Source organism: Vicia villosa, linkage group LG6, assembly GCF_029867415.1.
Source record: "Vicia villosa cultivar HV-30 ecotype Madison, WI linkage group LG6, Vvil1.0, whole genome shotgun sequence".
NCBI classification, from domain to species: Eukaryota; Viridiplantae; Streptophyta; class Magnoliopsida; order Fabales; family Fabaceae; genus Vicia; species Vicia villosa.
Window position 1 is genome coordinate 16,772,463 of NC_081185.1, and position 18,176 is coordinate 16,790,638.

The 18,176-nt window shown below is 31.3% G+C and overlaps 1 long non-coding RNA gene across 1 annotated transcript; it reads left to right on the plus strand.

Moving 5' to 3' along the window:
• The first annotated feature begins 1,237 nt into the window (after positions 1 to 1,237).
• LOC131611289 (uncharacterized) lies at positions 1,238 to 1,753 on the plus strand. Its single transcript, XR_009286829.1, has 2 exons — positions 1,238 to 1,359; positions 1,489 to 1,753. It is a non-coding gene; the product is annotated as an uncharacterized LOC131611289 (long non-coding RNA).
• The last annotated feature ends 16,423 nt before the right edge of the window (positions 1,754 to 18,176 follow it).

Consider the following 18,176-nt stretch of genomic DNA (forward strand, 5'->3'; position numbering starts at 1 on the left):
AAAGGTGGAAAACTATACGTCTCCTGAAAGAAAAAAAATTTATAAGTCTTTTTACCATAACATTAAATAAATGATTTTATTTTTTCTTCTATAACCATAAATATTTATTATTCTTTTTCCTTTATATTTCTTTAATATATTTTTCCTAAAACGTTAATGAATCATAATCTTAAAAAAGTTTCGTACTTTCAATTTTTTCACACAACAATCATTATAATTTTTAATACACGTGAAATAATCAAAACAACTTTAAATAAAAAAAAGAGAGAATATAATAAGAGATATTTATCTTCTATTTACAATTAATAGCTTTTATTATTATTATTATTATTATTATTATTATTATTATTATTATTATTATTATTATTATAAAAGTAATAATAATAATAATAATAATAATAATAATAATAGTAATTATTATTATTCTTATATATTATTTTTGCAATTAAAAAAAAGAAGAAAGCAATACAATTTATTATTTGTTCACCTTCTATTTCTATATAAATTTTCTTATATGTTAATCTCATTTTTGATAAAAAAAAGTTATAATAATAATAATAATAATAATAATAATAATAATAATAATAATAATAATAATAATAATAATAAGGGTTAAATATGTTTAAAATCATATTAAAGTTGGACATTTTCACTTTTTGACCTTCTAAAATATTTAGTTACAGAATCATTACTTTAAAGTTCGGAACTTTAACTTTTGCCCTCTTCTGCAATTTAGCAACAATTTTTAAAATTTAACGAGTGAATTAGCGATGATTTTGGGAACAGTTTACTACTTGAGGACTGATTTAACGACGGTTTTAACAGAAGAGACCAAAAGTTAAATTTCAAACTTTAGAGGACGATTCTTTAACAAAATTTTTTAAAAGAACGAAAAATAAAAATATCAAATTTTAGAGAGACTTTAACCATATTTAACCCAAATAATAATAATAATAATAATAATAATAATAATAATAATAATAATAATAGTAATAACAATTTTGAAAAGTCAAATTCTATATTATAAATAAAAATTAATATACAATAGATAAATAAAACATTAGACCTAAGAAATATTAGGAAAATTAATAATCAATAAAAAATACAGCCTTTTTCTTTATATATGTCCATTTGTCATTAAAAAAACTTATATATATATATATATATATATATATATATATATATATATATATATATATATATATATATATATATATATATATAATCTTTTGTTATTTGACATTGTCTAAACAGTTTAAGATTTGTTGGTTAGTATTGAGTTAAAGAAAATCATGATGAAGCAAGGAATCATTCTCCTAATGCTAGTGGCTCTGTTTGCTCTCTTTAACCAGAGCTATGGTATATATAACCCAAGTTATTACTATTAAATTTAATATCTTCTCATTACTCACATTTTCAATAGTTTAGATTTAATTACGTTCTTTATTTAACGTGGCTAATTGAAATTTGTTTTTTATAATTTGATAGGAGAACAGGTGTGTAGATATGGATTGCAGTTGAAAGATTGTGGAAATGGTCCTTCGTTCTGCCGTGGAGAAATTGCCAAAAAAATATGGCGTCACGCCTACAGATTGCTATTGTGAAGTTAATGCAAGTAATACGGCCTCTTGCCAATGTGATGCTAATTGTAAACCACCTGTGAAAGAAAAGAAGATTTTGTCTCTTTAATTTTATGCTACACAAATTATGAGATTGATGATTAAGATTAAATAAATTGCTAATGTTTGAGTTATTATGTTTTGGTTATTGGATTTTGTTTTCAATATTTTAGTTGTTTGATTTCTTTGTTGTATTGGTATATTTGTATTCTGTTTTTCTTTAAAAAGAATATGTTTATGTTATTTAATTTAGGTTATGTATTAAATAATATAGAAAACTATGTTACAAAAATAATATTTTTTCATTAAATAATTAAAATGGGACACAATTTAATTATAATTATCGATCAAAAATATATTAACTAAAAAAATATGTAATTTTTGGTCATTATTTATATTTATTTTCCAGATTGATTTTTTTTTATATATTTTGGTTGATAGTTTTTTTATGACATATGGTGTATTCTTGTCTTACTTTTTAGACAAATTTATTCTTTTTTTAAACATATAGTGGAAAATAAGGATAAAATTTCGGGGTCAATATTGTGACAAATATATATATATATATATATATATATATATATATATATATATATATATATATATATATATATATATATATATATATATATATATATATCTTGTCGCAAATTGATATATTATATATTTATTTATTTTAATATTATTTTAAATATAACGTACAAAATTTCATAAGTATGTATATTAAAAATAAAATTATATATTATATATAGTTAAAATAATAATTATAATACGAATTAATATACTTATCTTAGGATAAAGTGGAACGTCAGCAGTACCATTTGGAATATCAAGGTGTTTGTTTGGAAGTGGACATTTTATGGAAAAATTATTCATCCCGAATATTCTTTTTATGAGTTTTGTAAGGAACTTTTGTTTTTTCTCTCATAATTGTAATTGGTTTTATGGAGTCCTCCAGTTTTGGGATGGATCAAATGCAATTGTGACGGTTCTTTCAACCCGGTTTCTAAGGCTGCTGGATGTGGTGGAATTTTTCGGAACCATTCGGGTAATTTCATCCTTGCGTTTGCTAAAAATCTTACTGCTATGTCGTCGATGTTCGCTGAATTTTTAGCGGTTATTAAAGCTATCAATATAGCAATTTCTCAGGGTTGGAGGAAGTTATGGATTGAGACCGATTGCATTATGGTCGTGAACGCCTTCTCCAATCCGATTTTGGTTCCTCTTCAGCTTATACATATGTGGAATAGAAGTTTCAACCAGACTATTACAACTAACATTATTATATCTCACATTCATAGGGAGGGTAACTCTTGTGCTGATTTTTTGGCTAATTTAGCGCTCAACACAGGTTCCTCTGTTATTTTTCAATCCATCCCTATAGGGATTCAGAGTGATTTTGTAAAGAATATAGGTTACGTATACCTTTCTTTAGGTTTGATGGTTTTTGATGGGGTTAACTTAGCTCCCTTCTCTTTTGTGTTTGGTTGTAATCTGTTCTTCTTTTTTTAATATATGAGTAGTATTAAAAAAAAAATTGGTTTGTAATCTTCCTTTATTTCAGGATTTCCCGTTTCGTGTAAATCAAGTTGGAGAATTATTAGTTCTTCCATATATAAAATCTTGCTTAAAAAAAACTTACGTAAGAACATATATTTCAAACGATTTAGAACATATATTTTAAATACTTATAATTACTTTATAAATTTAAAGGATTTGAAGGGACTCAATAAATATTTTATAAATAAAATTTTAAAAAATATAATATGGAACATAATTATAATTAAGATATTTATGATTCATAACATGGATCATTCACTAATAGATTAAGATGGGTGTAAAGTGTATAGGTAGCTAAATTGATATGTGTAAGTACTAATAGATTAAGATGGGTGTAAAGTGTATAGGTAGCTAAATTGATATGTGTAAGTTGAGTAAGATGGTTGTAACATACATGTAATCTGTAGGATCAAAATTCAATCTTTAGTAGTAATATTTATTTATATTTATGATTAATGTAAATAAATTATTGATATTTATAAATTAATAACTTTATTTTAAAAAATGTAATAGTTGACTTAAAAATTATTGACTAATATTAAAAATTTCTAAAGTATTTTGTATCATCGTAACCACACGAATGTAGTTAATTTCAAAAGAATATTATTATTTTTGTTAAACTTCTGACTTGCTATCAAGCAAAAGGTTGTAACTTGTTCCTTGTGTGTCAAGTCACCTTAGATTTAAGTCATCAGTGTGAAGACAAGCTTCTTCAAGGGTTTTTGATGAAGACAAAACATCACCATAGCTTTTGGCAAAGGATTTGGATCAAGAATTCTCTCAATATACAAGTTTAATCTTCAATATATCTTGATCAATTGTAAGGTAAATAAGTTAAAGAAAAACTCACTTAGATATAATTGTGTAATCAATGGAAATATCACACATAACATGCATTGCATTTAAAAGGCTTTTGGTAAAACTCATTTCAACATAAAAAGTTTTTTTTCAAAGTGTTTTTTGGTTTTGTAGTTGAAGTAATCGGTTACTGAAGCTTTGGTAACCGGTTACTGAGTTTCTCAAAAGATCTCTCTCTGGTTTTTGTATGGGTAATCGATTACCCTAGTTTCAGTAATCGGTTACCCTGTTAAAAATTTGAAAAATATGAACGTTGCAATTGGGTAACCGGTTACCCTACTTCTGGTAACCGATTACTGCTGAAGCATCACATCTTTTCATTATTTCTTCAGCCATACGAATTTTCTTTTTAGCCATGAGTTTGCATCTTTTTGAAAATGTTTTTGCAGCCTTTTGGAAGGGTGTTTTATCATATATAAAGGCTTCTTTATTCCTTTTGAAAAACACACATACTATCATTTTTTCATAATCATTTTGTTGTGTTCTTGCTCTCAAATTTCCATTGTGTTCAAACTTCTTTAAAGAAAATTTTCAGCATACACTTTCATATACTTAGAAAATTTTCTTCATCATTTCCATTGAGTACATAATAACCTATTGTGAGAAAACTTTACTTATTACCAAATATATTCAATCACTTGTAATTCTTTATGTTTGTATTGATTACATCTTATTGTTCCAAGTGTGGATATAAGATTGTAAGGTTGTAACCTTGTTGTCCATAGTTTTAGAAACAAGAGGTATCCTTAGGGAGGGTGTTCTCTTAAGGACTTATTGAAATCCAAGAAGGGTGTTCTTGGTGGTTGTCTCTTTAGAAGGACTAGGAAGAGTCTTGTAAGAGTCATAACATTATAGTAAAATCTCTTGCTTGTTGGCAAGGGGACTGGAGTACTCTCGATCTGTGAGGGGAACCAGTATACATCGTGTGTTCATTTACTTTCCGCTTTTATTGCTTTCAACACACTCAACAAGATCATAAAAGAATAAAAGAACAAAAATCTACCATCACCTAATTCACCCCCCCTCTTAGGCGCACATATTTACTTACATTTGGCATCAGAGCAAGTTATAGGTAACTTGTTCCTAAAGATCCAGAATGGCTTCCGCAAATCAAAGACCGGTTTTCAAAGATGGTGGTTCTAACAACAAGCCTCCATTGTTTTGTGGTGAATATTTTGACTTTTGGAAAATCCAAATGAAGGCTCATCTAGAAGCACAAGGAGAAGAAGTTTGGGAGGCTGTCCTACAAGGTCCTCATGTTCCTACAACGGTCGTTAATGGTGTTGGATCGGAGAAACCTAAAGCGTCATGGGATGATAATGATAGAAAAAGGGTTCTTGCTGACAAAAAGGCGATCAGTCTTCTTCATGGTGCTCTTAGTATGGATGAATTCTTCTGAGTATCAACATGTACAACATCAAAGGAAATTTGGGATACTCTTGTAGAAACTCATGAAGGTACCGCTGAAGTTAAAAGATCAAGGTTGAATACTTTAAGCCAAGAGTACGAACTGTTTAGAATGAAGCCCGGAGAAACTATTCTCGATTTGCAAAAACGATTCGTACATTTGACAAATCACTTGAAGGCACTTGGTAAGACTCTTACTACCGAAGAACTTAATCTTAAAGTGCTCAGATCCTTAACTAGAGAATGGCAACCGAAAGAAACAGCGATATCCGAGAAAAAGAATCTATCTAGAATGACTTCCGCAACATTGTTCGGTAAACTTCAAGAATATGAGACGGAACTTGGAAGATTAGAAAAGCATGAAAACTTAGAAAAGAAATCCAAAGGCATTGCATTAAAGGTAGACTCAAAGGAAAGCAAAATGAAAGATACATCGGATGAAGATGAAAACTTCATGCTTCTTGTAAAAAGGTTAGGCAAATTTTTTGGTAATAAAAATAATATTGATAATGCTAACTTTGTCAAAAGGAAGAAATTCTCAAAGCATAAGGATAAAGAAGCATCCACTTCATCACAAGAAGTAACATGCTATGAATGTGGAAAACAAGGACACATAAAGCCGGAATGTCCAAAACTTTCTAAGAAGAATGGATTCAAAGGCAAAAAGGAGTTCAAAAATAAAAGGGCATACATAGCATGGGAAGATAATGAAGTAAGTTCCTCATCGGACTCTGATAGTGACGAAAGTGCAAATCTAGCATTGATGGCATCACACCACTCCGATGATGAAGAAGGCGAGGTTAGTTACGATGATTCTCTTTTTAATAATGGTGCACAAGGTGCAATAAATGAATTATTAAATGAGTGTAAAATTCTCTATAAAACTATCTCATCTCAAAAGAAAATAATATCATCTTTAGAAGAAAAGGTTAAAACAATTGAAGATGACAAAGAAAAAATGATTAGTGTTCAAGAAGAGAATGTTGCATGTAAGAATTGTGAATCACTCTCTTTTCAAATTGTTCAATTAAAAAGAGTCCTAGAAAGATATGAAAAGGGACAAATTGGTCTAGAAGGTATCCTTAGTCAACAAAGATTTTCTAATGCTAGAAGTGGGCTTGGTTATTCAAAGTTCTCGAAATCAAGTTCTAACAAAACGATTTTTGTTAAGGCTAGTGACCAAACACCTAAAGAGAAAATTAACAAGCCTAAAATGGTTCATCATCATACTAATAAATCCTATGTTCATAACAAGAAACCACATGTTCCTTATGTTCCTAAAAAGAAATCTTATGTTCCTAGATATAGAAGTAATTTTGAACCTACTTGTTTTTATTGTGGTATTATTGGTCACACACCCAATGCTTGTTATGTAAGAAACTTTAGTGTACCTAGTGGACATTATGTATGGGTGAAGAAAGGAACTAACTATGATGGACCCAAAGCCACTTGGGTACCTAACAAAACTTAATTTGTTTTGCAGGCTTGCTTGAAGACCACTTCAAACCTATGGTATCTAGATAGTGGTTGTTCAAAGCATATGACGGGAGACTTAAACCAATTTTCAGACCTAAAGTTAAAGGCCAAGGGTTTTGTCACTTATGGAGACAACAATAAGGGAAGAATTCTTGGCAAAGGCAAAGTTGGTGCACCACCTTTCACATCCATTGAAGATGTTCTTTATGTTGAAGGACTAAAGCATAATCTTCTAAGCATTAGCCAACTTTGTGACAAAGGCTTCAAGATCAAATTCACTAAGGAGGAATGCTTGATCATCGATGAAGTCACCAATGAGGTAAAACTCAAAGGTACAAGAATTAATAATATTTTTATGATTTCTTTAAATGATTTATCTTTGAAAGTAAAATGTCTTTTGGTAAACAATAATAATGATTCATGGCTATGGCATAAAAGAGCAGCCCATATTCATATGGATCATTTAAATAAGTTAACCAAACATGATCTTGTTATTGGCTTACCTAAGATAAAGTTTGTCAAAGATAAATTATGTGATGCATGTCAAAAGGGAAAGCAAACCAAATCATCTTTCAAACCAAAGAATGTGGTGACTACAACAAGACCACTTCAATTATTGCATATGGATTTATTTGGTCCATCAAGGACAAGAAGCTTCGGAGGTAATGTATACGCTTTAGTTATTGTTGATGATTATTCTAGATATTCTTGGACTTTGTTTCTTGTGCAGAAAAGTGATGCTTTTAAAGCCTTTAAGAAGTATGCAAAACAAATCCAAAATGAAAAATCATTAAAGATTGTATCCATAAGAAGTGATCATGGTGGAGAGTTTCAAAATGCATCGTTTGAAGAATTTTATGAAGAACATGGTATCTCTCATAATTTTTCAGCACCAAGAACTCCACAACAAAATGGAGTAGTCGAAAGGAAAAATAGGTTTCTAGTGGAACTTGCAAGAACAATGCTTAGTGATGCAAATCTTCCTAAATATTTTTGGGCGGATGCGGTTAGTACGGCATGTTATGTTGGAAATCGAGTAATCATTAGACCTATCTTAAAGAAGGCTCCATATGAACTCTTCAAAGGAAGAAAGCCAAACATTGCTCACTTTCACATTTTTGGATGCAAGTGCTTTGTTCTAAACAATGACAAAGACAATCTTGGTAAGTTTGATGAGAAATCCGATGAAGGTATATTTCTTGGTTATTCTCTTTCTAGTAAAGCATATAGAATTTATAATAAAAGAACTTTAACTATTGAAGAATCTATGCATGTATCTTTTGATGAGACTAACACTTCCAAAGAGGAAATAGTTGTTTGTGATGATGATGATCCTTTAGATTTACCCCCGGAAGAACCTTCAAATGATACAATTGTGAAGGCACCGGAAGAACTTTCAAATGATACAATTGTGAAGGCACCGAAAGTACAACAAGAAAGTGTTCAACGAGAAAGTGTACAACAAGAATCAAACACCAATAATCTACCAAAAGAATGGAGAACTCATAGAGATCATCCTATTGATAAAGTTATTGGTGATATTAGTCAAGGAGTTTCAACAAGATTAAATCTCAAAGATGCTTGCTTACACATGGCTTTTGTTTCACAAATAGAACCATCCAAGGTATCTCAAGCACTAGAAGATGATCAATGGATTCTTGCCATGCAAGAAGAGTTAAATCAATTCGAGCGAAACGATGTTTGGGAACTTGTTCCTAATCCGGGAAACAAACGCATCATTGGAACCAAATGGGTATTCAAGAATAAGATGGACGAAAATGGTATAATTACTCGAAACAAGGCAAGATTAGTAGCACAAGGGTACAATCAAGAAGAAGGTATTGACTTTGAAGAAACCTTTGCTCCGGTAGCTAGATTGGAGGCGATAAGATTACTTCTTGCGTATGCATGCTCATTAGACTTTGAACTTTTCCAAATGGATGTAAAAAGTGCTTTTCTCAATGGTATCATCAATGAAGAAGTTTATGTAAAGCAACCTCCCAGGTTTGAAGACTACAAGAATCCTACTCATGTCTTCAAACTAAAGAAAGCTTTATATGGACTAAAACAAGCACCAAGGGCTTGGTATGATCGATTAAGTACCTTCCTAATCGAAAAAGGGTTTGTAAAGGGTAAAGTAGATACTACTCTCTTCATTAAAAAATTCAATCTTCATACTTTACTTGTACAAATTTATGTAGATGATATTGTTTTTGGGTCAACTAATCATGAAATGTGTAAGGAGTTCTCTTCAATGATGCAAGGAGAATTTGAAATGTCCATGATGGGAAAATTAAACTTCTTCCTAGGTCTCCAAATCAAACAACTCAAGCATGGAATCTTCATTAATCAGTCAAAATATTGCAAAGAACTAATCAAGAAATTTGAGATGGAAAATAGTAAAGATAGTGCAACACCAATGGGATCTGGCACCTACCTTGATCCAGATGAACCAGGCAATCCTGTCAACATCACAAAATATCGTGGAATGATCGGCTCACTTTTATACTTAACAGCAAGTCGACCAGATATAATGTTTAGCGTCTGCTTATGTGCCAGATATCAAGCCAACCCTAAGGAATCTCACCTTGCAGCAGTCAAACGAATCATTAAATATCTAAAAGGAACAACCAATGTCGGCTTATGGTATCCTAAAGGTAGTATGAATACTTTAGTTGGTTATTCTGATGCTGACTATGCAGGTTGTAAAACTGATCGCAAAAGTACTAGTGGAACATGTCACATTTTGGGAAATGCTCTAGTGTCATGGTCATGCAAGAAACAAGCAAGCGTGGCTCTTAGTACTGCTGAGGCTGAATATATTGCAGCCGGAAGTGGATGCGCTCAAATCTTATGGCTCAAACAACAACTGCTTGACTATGGTTTAAACCTTGGTTGTATTCCTCTAAGATGTGATAACACAAGCGCGATCAACATAACAAAAAATCCAGTGATGCACTCCCGCACAAAACACATAGATATCAGACATCATTTCATACGGGATCACGTGTTCAAAGGTGACGTTGAGATAACTTTTGTAGATACGCAAAATCAACTTGCAGATATTTTCACAAAGCCGCTTCCGAAGGATGCTTTCTATAAAATCCGTCGAGAACTTGGCATTCTGGATGAAAGTGATCTAGCCTAAATCTTCACAAAAATATTAAGGTGCTTTCTTTCTATGCTTATCATGTTTTTCCTATGTTTACTTTATGTATTTTTTGCATTTTTGCATAAGTAATCGGTTACCCAGATGGGAGTAATCGGTTACCCTGGGCATTTTGCGCAAAAAATAGTGTTTTAGTTTGAGTGATCGGTTACCCAGATGAGAGTAATCGGTTACCCTGGGAGTTTTGCGCAAAAATTGTTGTTTTCACTTTGAGTAACCGGTTACCTAAACCCCAGTAACCGATTACCCTGCGCCCAGCTCTGTTTTGTTCACGTTTTTAGGTTATTTAAATGTGTTTTTACTTTATTTTTTCTCCTATATTGCATATGTGGCATACATGCATGCATCATATTTTTTTATTCTATTTCCTCTCTCCTCAAATCTCCTTTTTATCTCTTCCACCTACCTCTCATAAACCTCATTCAACTCATTCAAACCTCTCATAACTTTCACATTCAATACATTCAACCTCTACATTCAAACTTCACATTAACTCTCATTAACAACTCTCAAATTCCCATAAACTCTACCTATTATATAATACCTCAAATCCTCCATAACCTAACATCTCTATCATCTCCAAACCCTAACTTTCATCATGAGATCTTCAAGAAGCAACAAGCATATGGATGGAGATTCTTCAAGGCATCCGGCAGCACCTTCCTTGAAAGCTCGACGTCTCACCTTCAATATCCGCAAGAGACCTCTAATGGCAACAAAGTATGGTATGTTGCATAAATTCCCTAACACTAGTTTCCAATTTCCGGAATTGCTTAGAGATCAAAAAGTGGATAGATTTGTTAGTGACCATGGAGAAGTATATGCGGATTTAGTGAAAGATTTCTATTGTTCTTTTGAAATTGGGAATGATTTATCTTTGTCTAGTGAGGTTCAAGGGAAACAAATTTCAATGACCTTAGAGGAATTTAGGGAGTTTTCAACTATTCCTACTACCGGCTTGGTTATCCTTCACGGCATGACACCTCCATGGGAGAACTATTCTAGGTATGGCTACTTTTATGACATTTCAAGAGAATCGGTTAGGGAGAGTTTCGCGGCCAAGGCTAACACGGCGGACCGTTTGGTTTTACCGGCAAAGAATTTAACCGTAAGTGATCGAGTGCTTCACTTTTTCATTAGCTATATTTTGATTCCAAAACACTCTAACCACTCTCAAGTGAGTGATACCGAGTTGATGATTATGTTTGCGGTCAAAAACCGCATTAAACTTGATTGGGCAACTATGATTTTAAGGAATATGGAACATAAACTCAAATTGACGGGTGGCCTACCCTATGCTAGAATGATTTCTCGCCTTTTGCCTCAATTTGATATTGCTCTAAGAAGGGAACCTAAAATCATGATGACTAATGACAATGAGATCGACACTTCAACCATCACCAAAAATACCGGCATTTTTCAAAACCGGGAAGGTCGGTTTGTTTATCGAGATGTTGAACCACAACAACCAAATGTTCACTACCAACCTCCCGATATACCCGAAGGAGGATACACAAATGAAGCTATCTACAACCTTCAAATGTTAACCTACAACAAGGTGTGTGCTATGGACACCTATATGATCAACCGGTTTAACAACATGCAACTCCAAATAAATATGCTTCACAACCAAAATGAAGAGGAAGAAGAGGAGGAAGAGGAAGAGAACATGGATGAGCAAGAATAGTCATTTCATTTCATATTATCATTTAGCTTATGTTTTATCATCTTTGTTTGTTCTACTTTTATGTTATTTTCATCAAAGTTGTGTGTTTTAAATTTCATGTTCTAAAAACAATGTTTGCATTATGTTAGTATGTTTTGAATTATTAAATTTGAGTTATGTTTGGTTTCAAAATATCGTCTATCTTCTTTGTAACTTTTATGCACTCTAACTTTTATGCACTCTAACTTTTATTAGTCTTTCATTCCTTTTTGTTAATGACAAAGGGGGAGAAAGATCTCAAAATTAGATGATTGCTTTTACTAACCATATGTAGCTAAAGAAGCTCAAGAATACTTAATTTTGAAAATCAAGAAATACTCTTACATAAAGGGGGAGTATTGGTGATAGGGGGAGCAAAAGTCAATCATAAGGCAAAAGCAATATTATTCATATTTTCATCTAAGATTGGTTTGTCATCATCAAAAAGGGGGAGAATGTGAAGACAAGCTTCTTCAAGGGTTTTTGATGAAGACAAAACATCACCATAGCTTTTGGCAAAGGATTTGGATCAAGAATTCTCTCAATATACAAGTTTAATCTTCAATATATCTTGATCAATTGTAAGGTAAATAAGTTAAAGAAAAACTCACTTAGATATAATTGTGTAATCAATGGAAATATCACACATAACATGCATTGCATTTAAAAGGCTTTTGGTAAAACTCATTTCAACATAAAAAGTTTTTTTTCAAAGTGTTTTTTGGTTTTGTAGTTGAAGTAATCGGTTACTGAAGCTTTGGTAACCGGTTACTGAGTTTCTCAAAAGATCTCTCTCTGGTTTTTGTATGGGTAATCGATTACCCTAGTTTCAGTAATCGGTTACCCTGTTAAAAATTTGAAAAATATGAACGTTGCAATTGGGTAACCGGTTACCCTACTTCTGGTAACCGATTACTGCTGAAGCATCACATCTTTTCATTATTTCTTCAGCCATACGAATTTTCTTTTTAGCCATGAGTTTGCATCTTTTTGAAAATGTTTTTGCAGCCTTTTGGAAGGGTGTTTTATCATATATAAAGGCTTCTTTATTCCTTTTGAAAAACACACATACTATCATTTTTTCATAATCATTTTGTTGTGTTCTTGCTCTCAAATTTCCATTGTGTTCAAACTTCTTTAAAGAAAATTTTCAGCATACACTTTCATATACTTAGAAAATTTTCTTCATCATTTCCATTGAGTACATAATAACCTATTGTGAGAAAACTTTACTTATTACCAAATATATTCAATCACTTGTAATTCTTTATGTTTGTATTGATTACATCTTATTGTTCCAAGTGTGGATATAAGATTGTAAGGTTGTAACCTTGTTGTCCATAGTTTTGGAAACAAGAGGTATCCTTAGGGAGGGTGTTCTCTTAAGGACTTATTGAAATCCAAGAAGGGTGTTCTTGGTGGTTGTCTCTTTAGAAGGACTAGGAAGAGTCTTGTAAGAGTCATAACATTATAGTAAAATCTCTTGCTTGTTGGCAAGGGGACTGGAGTACTCTCGATCTGTGAGGGGAACCAGTATACATCGTGTGTTCATTTACTTTCCGCTTTTATTGCTTTCAACACACTCAACAAGATCATAAAAGAATAAAAGAACAAAAATCTACCATCACCTAATTCACCCCCCCCCCTCTTAGGCGCACATATTTACTTACAATCAGTAGTTGTTAGTGATGTTATTAACTTGCAATCATAGGTCACAAATAGTTTATTACAAGTTATTTAGAGGACCAAATTCTTATATATTTACTTTGTTGTAAATAATTTCTCCATTAAATGAAATCAATTCATTTCATATTTGGTTTAATTTTCTTCTTCTATACCATGTTTTCTCTAGCTTTTCTCTGCAGTTTTCATAAGTTCATGATGGTATTAGAGTTCTTTTGAGCTATGTTGTGCATCGTTGTTCATCATTGTTAATAACAATGGTAATGTTGGTAATCCTCCTCCTCTATATACTTCTTAAACTCTGCAAAATGTCTACTTTATCTACTCCTCCGATGTACCTTTTTGTGTGACTGTTAATATAGTTTTAAATCACTCTAACTTCCATATTTTGTATCGATAAATGAACCGTCCTTTTGTAATAAATACAAATTTGATTTTTTGATGGAACAATTGCAATTCCTATTGAATTCAATCCAAATTTTATACCATATAGTCGATGTACCATGCTTGTTCATTATTGGATTATGTTTCCATCGAAGATTCAATTGCATAAAGTATTGTACAATTTCTTGAGAAGGCCATTGATGTATGGAAATAACTCAAAGGACTATACACTTAAAGGTGATTACATTAGAATTTTAGAACTTCAATGTGAAATTTTTTATTTGAAATAAAAATCAAGATATGTTTCTGAGTTTTTCAGAGCTCTCAATATTTTATGGGAAGAACTTAAAACTTACTTGCCTAAACGTGTTTGTGCTTATCCACATTGATGTGTTTGTGCAACAAGTGCCAACAAGGCTAGACATCATCACGATATCACATGTTACAATCGATTCTCGACAGATCTAAATGATTAATTTGATATGGTATGTGCTCAGATTCTTTTGATTAACCCCATATCACCTCTCAATCGTATCTTTTCCATTGTGGTCCAACAAGAAAGACAACATAGTACTGTTCTAAATATTGATGAATCCAAAGTCATTGTAAATGCTAGTGAAGCCATAAAATTTCAATGTAAAGTTTATGGCTCTTGTATATCTTCATTTGGATATGAAAATAAATCTAGTTCTTTTGGATAACATGATAAAGAGTATTAATCATATTATGGTAGAATTATGAATACCATTGATGTTTGTTATAGGAAGCATGTCTTTCCTCCCAATTATGGTAAAAATTCTTGGTGACACATTTTTTATTGGAGTCAAACTTGTCAAGACACCTCTAGATCCTTCAATAAATTTGCATCAAAACTCTTCAGCTATATTTGAAGACATTGCAGTTGAGAAATTTCAGTTGTATGATGCTTGTCCCAGTACATTACTACGGAAAATCCATTTGACAATGGTTGGGAAATACATGATATAATCATATGGGTCCATATTTTGTTATCTAGAGTGTTGTCGTAAATGTGTTACTTACAATCACGGTCCTGGGACCGTTGTAGTATACTGGAAAGTGCATGCACTATCACAATAATTAGTTAAATCAACCATTGTGATAGACCTAGAGGACCTTGGTTTCAATTCTCAGCAGCAATATTTTGGGACATAAATTACAATTCATCACGGTTATATTAGATAACTGTTGTAGTAAGTACCCATAGTTTATTATATACTACGTAGATTACTATTTTTCCATACACCTCATTAAAGAAATACAACCATTAAAATTGATGAAGAAGTATATAATCTGAAAATTAATCTATTCTTAAAAACTAACTCAAACAAAGCACTATTTTTTTGAATTGCATGTCTCTCCCCATTCATTTCCTTCTCTTTAATACATAAAATATGGTTCAATGCTATGATTCCTTCATTGCATTGATTCCTTCAAATTTAGTTTTATTTGAACACTATTAATTTATTGTTGGTTGGGTCTAACTCATCATCGTCACTTATCATCGTGATTGTTATGATAACTTATCATCATAACAATCATGATGATAAGAGAAACCAATGAGGTAGACCCAACCAATAATTAGATTTTATTCAAATTAAACTGTAAGAGAAGATATCGTTGTATTGAAGGAATCAGGTCTTTGAATCACATTCTAAATGTCAAATAACGTGAAATAAATGCTGAGATGCAAGCAATTCGAAAACATCGATTTATATAAGTTGATTTTCAAATAAAACTTAACTTTTAAATTATAAGTTTCTATTTCAATTTAAATGAATGTATTTTTAGTGAAATGTTAATGAAACAAACAATCTACATAGCATATAATAAATAATAGTTCATCTATTGTTAACCTGCATAAGAATTTAAAGAACAAAATATTGATAAGTCATAAGAAGTCTTTTTCTTGTGACCTAGCTATGTCTTATTCTTGTTTTGATCATAACATTTGTCAACAACACAACAAAGACATGCAACAACATGAAAAAACATACATTTTAGGACGCATCTTTTATAGCAAAGGTGGATTAAGTTTCCATAATTATGAAGTTCCTCTAGTTTGTGGAGCTATGAAAAAAATACAAAGGTGGATGAAATTTTCACAATAACTTTATACTTTTTATATTTTTTTCCATAGCTACGCAAACTAAATGTACGATAGCTACGCATCCGCTTTGTTAAGGTGGTGAAGACAAATATGAAAAAATCATGACAACAAACAATTATCAACAACACTACAACAAGAACAAAGCTTATGATGATGAAGAAGAGTAAAAATATTATGAAAATCATGTGAAACATAACAACAACATACATAAAACGAGAGAATATAAGAATACCTTCATGTATGACGAACATGCACTACAACATTTATTGCTTCTGGCAACACTTTTTTATGCAACATGTGAAAATTGTTTCCTATAAAAGATTAGGCAACAATTTTTGTATGTTACCAAGATAATTCTTACAACACCTCACAAATGTTCCCTAAAATATTTATGGGAACGATTTTCAAACGTTTCTATAATTTATTTTTGGCAATAACGCATAAGTGTCCCTTAAATGCTTACGGGCACATTTTTAGATTGTTGTGTTATTTCTAAGAAAAGGTTACACTTCTTAACTGTTGCATAAAATTTTTTTAAAAAAAATAAATGGCTACTTTTGTTGCAAACACCGTAACATTTTATTTAACATTTCTTTTAAATATTATAAAATTAATTTAATTTAATAATAATAATATATATTTTCAAAAATTATATTATTAAAAAAATGTTGAGTGAATTATTTTTTTAATTGGGCCATCTTGAATCTAAGAACCACAATTACAATACTGATACCACCACCACACAGTGAAAGAAATGCGAAACCTAATACTAACAGAGCATTTCTTCTTCCTCACCCAAACTTTAGGTATCTCGCCGCCACTCTCTTTCTGTATTCAACAATGTAAGTTAAAACTTCCATCTCAAACCCTTGCATTTGGGATATTTTCATCAAAGCCTTATGTTTTAATATGAAAGTGAGAAGACTGAACAAGAGCGAGAGTTTTGCTGCACACACATCGCTAACCTTTCTTCTTGGATCTTCAATTTATTTACTCAATTTCAACCTTTAACAGAATCTCACAGCTTTTGATTGAGTCTTTTTTATTTTCCATGGACCAAGTAAGTTCAATGCATTTGATTTAGGTTTCAATTTCCAGTTCATTTTACTTTAACACTCTCTGATTTTAATTTTTGTGAATCTCGATTCTATAATATGAAAGGGTTGAGAAGATTGGTGAAGGAACTTACGGTGTGGTTTATGAGGCTCGTGACAACGCCACCAATGAGACTATGGCTCTGAAGAAAATATGATTCGAACAGGAGGATGGAGTTCCTAGTACTTCCATTCGTGAGTTATCTCTTCTTAAAGAACTGCAACATAGGAACATTGTTAGGTATAACTCTATTTCTATTTATTTCTATGTTAACTTAATTTTATGATGTAGAAGATAGAGTTCTTGTGTTTATGTAGTGAATCGGAAGGTTAATGATATTTTTTTGTTAATTGGTGTTTTTTTGTTATGTATTTATATTCTGAGTGTCTGTTTTGATGTTTAATATTGGCAACCAATCCTTATCCGGCTTGGTGGGGTTGGATATGTGGATCAAATAACAACCTGTTTTTGATAGTTTGATTCCATTCAGTGAATGTTCATGTTCAGAAAACTAACAGAATTGGGAAAGCTTTCGTTAGTACTTGTTGGATGGCTTTATGCTCTTTATAGTTCATGTAGTTGGAGTGATTGTTGGATGCATTATTAATTGTGTAAACAATTTCATCATCAAGTCTTATTTTTGAACTTACTAAATTCCTATAATTACTGTACTATGGTGGCTGTTTGTGTGGATGATATGTTGCAGGATGCAGTACATAGTAAGAAACGATTGTATCTATTTTTCGAGTATCTCGATATAGATATAAAGAAGCATGTGGATTCATCTCCCGAGTTTGTAAAAGATCTTTGACAAGTAAAAGTGAGTGGCTTATGTGATTTTCTTATTTCTCCCTCTCTCTGCTTCTTTTAAGATGTCACTCATGTTTTTGTACAAATAAAAAAAAATCGAGCTTCCATCTCGAACATAACTTTTATTTGTAGGTTGTCTGTTTTGAAAAATTAAGAGTTTTCTATCTATTTTTCATTGAGTAAATAAATTATTGAGGAACCACATTATCATTTTTAGGTTCCTTTGATGTTACTACTGCTGCCATATCTTTATTTTAAGTGATATTATGATTATGTTGTATG